Source organism: Rhinopithecus roxellana, chromosome 1, assembly GCF_007565055.1.
Source record: "Rhinopithecus roxellana isolate Shanxi Qingling chromosome 1, ASM756505v1, whole genome shotgun sequence".
Classification (NCBI taxonomy): Eukaryota; Metazoa; Chordata; class Mammalia; order Primates; family Cercopithecidae; genus Rhinopithecus; species Rhinopithecus roxellana.
The window spans coordinates 137,661,344-137,667,343 of NC_044549.1; the positions used below are offsets into that span (position 1 = coordinate 137,661,344).

General features: G+C 37.3%; 1 long non-coding RNA gene across 1 annotated transcript in view; it reads right to left on the reverse strand.

Annotated features, from left to right (window-relative positions):
• LOC104675382 overlaps window positions 1-2,424 on the reverse strand; it is a 100,809-nt gene extending 98,385 nt beyond the window's left edge. Inside the window, exon 1 of the long non-coding RNA XR_749771.2 lies at window positions 2,302-2,424. This is a non-coding gene — a long non-coding RNA (uncharacterized LOC104675382). The remainder of the gene's footprint in view (window positions 1-2,301) is intronic.
• Between the last annotated feature and the right edge of the window lie 3,576 nt (window positions 2,425-6,000).

The window sequence follows — 6,000 nt, forward strand, 5'->3', positions numbered from 1 at the left end:
GGCTGAGGCAGGAGAATTGCTTGAACCCAGTAGGTGCAGGTTGCAGTGAGCCGAGATTGTGCCACTGCACTCCAGCCTGGGTGACAGAGCGAGATTCCTTCCCCCAAAAAAAAAGAGAGAGAGAGAGAGAAGCCTGAGAAGTGACTCTTTCTTCTTCTCCTGGGTATTATTGCCCATAAATATACTGTTTAGATCTGGCATAGCCTTCTTGCTACCAATCTAAAAGAGGAAACTAGCTCAAAAGATAGCAGCGTGAAGAAAAATTTTGTGTAAAAACCCAAATGTCATTGAGTCACAGTATCAACCAACCCTGAGATTCACCCTACATGAGTCTTAGCTATGGGAGAAGTTATTATTGTCACTTTAGATACTTGGCATCTGAGATTCTATTCTTTGCAGCCAGTAGCAGGCTAACCAATTTCTCTTGGCTTCTTCAATTGTGTCCACTTTCCTGGCTTAGGCCTTTCAGAAGAAGAGAGAGTCCTAAGCAAATGTGTTTACCCGTGATTTTAACTTGAAACTTTCTGCCATTAACATGGGGAATAAGATAAATTTATAGAAATAAAAACAATATGATTTAACAATACCAAAACATCAATATCTGAAATGTCTCTTGGAGGGGTTGCTTCATATGCCTGGCAATGTTGTCAGTGTCAGGCTGATGAGTAGAGATGTGAACGACAAAGCATTTAAATGATCTGTGTTGTCATTTTTGCAACATGAGCTCACACAGATGATGGTCAATTTAATAAATCAAATTGGACAAAAAAAATTCAGTCTGTCTCCACGACCTTTCTCAAACCTACTGTCAGAGTTTTCTTCTCCCCTTAATGACCTCTTGGGCAGATCCACAACTTTTTGCTTACTTTCAAGTACTATAGAACTTATTTTCAGGAATCAAAAAACTCTAACCCAGTAAGACACCAAAACTTCCATTTCTTCTTGAAATCAATGTTTTTCCTCCCCAGCTCAAGTGCATTTGTGTCTTTCTTCGTTGTCAAATGCCCTGTGTAGGACAGATGTTCCAAGAAGCCTTTTTCATGAAGTACCTCTGTTAATTCTTTGGAGACCCTTTCAGGGACTCATACATTTAACATTTCCTGATGCTTGCAAAACACTCTCTCATTAATCTTTTGTAAGACCCTTGACTCCCGTACCTGAAGGTACTTGGGATTCCTTCATTCCAGCAAGCACCCCTCTTGGTGTGAGGCCCTTTCAAATAACTTGCACTAACTTGCATAGTGCTACCTGCCCTGCAGGAAAATGAACACATCCTTCTCCATCATGTTCTGAAACTTCAAGCACTGCTGCCTTTTGGCCTCACTCTGTCATGCTGTGCATCTTCAGCCACCTCATACCTGTGATTTCTCCTGCAGAGTCAGGCACCAGGCCCTGTGCTGCCTGCACTCAAGCACTTCCTGGCCAAACACTGAAACTGTTAACCACATGTGCCCATTGAACACTTGAAATGTGCTAGTCCAAATCAAGATCTCAAAGCCTTAGTATGAAACAAAACAAAACAAACACACACACACACACACACCACACACAGCAAGATGTCTCATCACTAATTTTTATATCAACCACGTGATAGTATTTTGGATATATTGGCTTAAATAAAATGTATTAGTAAAATTAATCACCCGTTTCCTTTCACTGTTTTTTAAATAGGCTACTGAAACATAAATTACATGTGTGGCTCACATCATATTTCTATTGGCCTGCACTTCTCTAGAGCCTTGGAAACAAAGAGTGCCCCCAACCAGAGCACTGGCATTGCCCAGGAGCCTCTTAGTTATACAGAGCTTAGACTGGCAGTAGCGCCCAGAATTGTCATTTTAACCAGATCTCTAGGTGAAGTTCTGATGTAGGGTAGAGGTACTTAATCTGAGGTCTGAGCACTCATGTTGATTCTTAAGAGTCTGTTACCAGTTCATGACAAAATAAGTGCAGGAATTCAGAGTACTGTTCAGAAATTTTTATAGCAATTTGATGTTACAATACAGAGTACGTAACCTCTGAACATTGTGTCCGTTTCATTTTTCTAAAAATTCAGTTCTAGTAAATCTATAAACCTGTCCATGATGGATTGGAAATTAAAACAGGTTGGTCCTTTATCACAGAAAGTTTGCAAAGTCCTGCTCTAGAGGGCACCCTTCAAACTCTCTGAGGAATTTCTCGAACTCTGTAAGACGGCAGTATTCCCTGCTAGTGAAACTCTCTGTCCTCACCACCTTTGCTCCAGAGGGTTTTCCCTCAAATTCCTCCCTTGGATCAAGACGAAGTCACATAACAGCTTACCCTCCAGTGCCATAGTGCTCTCTTTTCCTGCAATTTTCTTCCCAGGCATTCTTTGGAGTGACAATATTTGATGATTGGCCAACACCTTAGCACATCCTATGGGGAACATGTCTAAGTACCTTTCTTCAGAATATACAATGCAATTGTCACAAGTTGCCCTCAGTTTTGGAAGTTAGCCCAAATTCCAAAGCAGTAGGAAAGTTCCCAGTCTGTATTCAATCAAGGCAAAGACTCCCAAATTTTCTGGGGAACTTATTTTGGGCTCTGGCATTTTCTGTTTTGTCTTTTCCTCCGTCAAAACACTCCTCCGATTTCCCCACATAAGTTCAAGTAGTCTTGGCAATCAATCCTAATTTGAAAGTTTTAATTGGAATAATATGTAATCTTTCTTAAATATTATACTCTAGGCTTCTTCTACAGTTTAAGGAAAATCTTGTAGATGTGTCCAACACATTTTATTAAGATACAGATATACGTAACTCAGTGCATATTACATATTCCTGGTAAATGGAAATTTAAACCTCTTTTTTGGTCAATTTAATGTCCACAAGCAGTTCACCATTTAATCTTATGACTTATTTTGCATAAACAAAGTCTTCCTTATTAAATGAAGAACCACTTTCTAATTTTCAATTTTAACAACATAATCACAGATTTCCATGCACCAAATTTATTTAAAGAAAAATACACCTGAGTTTTCAATTTATACCCATATTAGTATTTTATTAATAGTTTGAATGTTAAGTGGCAACTACATTCCAACAACCCTGGAAAATTCATAATTTCTTTACGGCTTTGAAGAGCTTTACTTCTTGCCATGATCCTTTCAATAGATTTATAAGTGTTAGCAATTCAATTTTTTAAAGAAAGTAATGGATATTTATCGATTTCTTAATATGCACTAGGCACCCTATTATAATGTACTCTTGTGTACTAAATCTACAAAAGTGAATAAAACATGTCCTTCTCTTGTGGAGCTCAAGAGTCTGGGCGATGAGACAGACTCCTACACAGAAAATACAACACAATGTCAGGGATTATAAGACAGTATTTTGTGCAGGATTCTGTGGGGGTAGAAGGGGCCCTTAACTCCTAAGAAGATTAGGGAAAGGCTTCCTGGGGAAGATGATGCCTAGAACTAGAACTAGAAAGAATCATAGTAGGTTTTTCAGAATTAAAAAAAAAAAAAAAAAGTTTACAAAACATTCAAGGCAGTGGGTGCTGCATGATTAAATATTCAAAGGCATGAAACGGTCTAAAAGTTTTCAAGCTAAGTAGGTTAAAATGAGGCTGAAGAACAGAGAGAAACCAGGTGATGGAGACTCTGAATGTTACACCTAGGAGTATGAACGTGACCCAACAGGTGTCGCAGGCTGTGAAAGTGGTTTAAGCTTGTAATGCCATAGTTGCCCATTGGTTTCTCTTCTGGTCTAATTTTGCAATTATTTCCATAGAAGATCTTTAATATAAACCTTTTTTGAGTTCAAGGCCACGTATAAAAATCAGAAAGAATGATAGTGTCAGTGAAACAAGCAATACATAAAAGAAGCAGGAATACTCTCTAGCTCCCTTCATGAGTAAGATAATTGCCTTAACTGTTTATGGCACTAAGATCCATTTTCATATGGCATTCTATTTTCTAGAGCAACTTTGTGACATACATTAGGCAGATATCATTTTTTCCACTTTAGTTGGGAAAATTGCCACCAAGAGAGATAAAGTCAGAACAGTAGTAAATGGCAGAGGAAGAAGATGGAATCAGGTCTTTAAATTGCAAATTCTTTGCTCTTCTCCTTCACAAGGAAATGGAATCTATGCTAATGAAATTCCTTGCCAAATTTAAGAGGTGATTGTTGATAATGAATGCCATAGGTAACATTACCCTGACACACATGCTTTGTAAATTTGTCTAAACTAAGTTTGCTATGTAAATGATACTGTTAATAATGATTAAAAACTAATAATTTATTGAGCACCAGAAAGTGACTATTTTTCTTGCTTTGTTAGCCGTTTATTCTACAAATTTTCCTCTAAGAATCACTTTAGCTACATCTCACAAATATTGATATTTTGTGATTTTATTATCATTTAGTTCAAAATATTTTCTGACTTCTCTTGTGAGTACTTCTTTGATCTGTAGGTTATTTGGAAGTGTGCTGTTTAATTTCCAAATATATGAACGTTTGCTTGCTATCATTTTGTTACTGATTCCTAATTCAGTTACACTGTGGTCAGGGAACATACTCTGTAAGATTTTAGTCTTTTCAAATTGATTGAGATTCCTATTAAGGTCTGGAATATGATCTAGGTGAATAGTCCATGAGCACTGGAAGAAATGTGCACTCTGCAATTATCAGGTACAGTGTTCAGTCAATAGTGATTAGATTCAGGCAGTTGATGATGTTCAGATCTGGAGTATATATAGTCTTCCTGAATTTTTGTTCTGCTCATTCTGTCAATGAGCAGACAAAATTACTGAGAGAAGATGTCTAGAACATCTAACTGAAATTCCAGATTTATGTGTATTTTCCTAAAGTTATGTCAGGTATTATGAAGTTCTTTTATTAGATGCCTACACATTTAAGAGTTTTATGTCTTTCTGATGAATTGGGCCTTTTATTATTTTGAAAGGATCCTCTTTACCTCTGGTAATAATCTTGGTCTGACAAGATTATTATTATGACATGATAATCCACTCTGTCTGATATTAATATAGCCAGGCCAGCTTTCTTGTGTTTACTTTTGGCATGGGTTATCTTTTGCCATGCTTTTATTTTTAGTCCATGCTATTGCCCTTACTTGCAACATCCACTGGGGATGTAGAGAGTTGGAAAGAGTGCTGCTCCATCTTTAGTGCAGAAACAACAGCAACAATGGACATATGTATCATTTACAATGCTATTTACTCCATTCCACAGTCCTAATTTCATTTTCTTCAAGTGGAAGAACTTCCTTGAGTATTTCTTACAGCTTAATTCTGCTGGTGACAAATTCTCTCACCTTTTGCTTTGTGAAAATGTTTTGTAATGCAGGTCCACTAAAGATGAATTCTGAATTCTCTCAACTTCTGCTTATGTGAAAATGTCTCCATTGCACCTTTAGATTTTATTTTTATTTTTTAATGACAATAAGGAAATAATAAATGTATGAGGTAATGGACATGTTAAATATCCTGATTTGGTTTTACACAATGTATACATGTATCAAAGCATTACACTGTACCCCATAAATATGTACAATTTCACCTTTATTTTTGAAGGATATTATATTAGTTTTCCATTGCTGCCATAGCAAATGACCACGAATTTAATGCCTCAAAACAGCAAAAATTTATTACTGTATAGTTCAGAAATCCAACCTGGGTCTCACTGAGCTAAAATCAATGCATCAGCAGAGCTGTGTTCTTTCTGGGAGCTCTAGGACAGAATCTATTTCCTTGTCTTTTCAAGCTTCTAGAGGCCACCTGCATTCCTTGGCTCATGGCCATCCTCAAAGCCAGCAATGTCACATCTCTCTGACCTTTCTTACCCAGTCACGTCTCCCTCTAACCACAGCTGGGATAGATTCTCTTCTTTTAAATACCCATGTGATTATACTTGGCCCACCAAGATAATTCAGAATAAATATCCCCATCCCAAAGTCTGCAACCTTAATCACATCTGCAAAAGTCCCCTTTGTCAGATAAGGTAACATATTCAC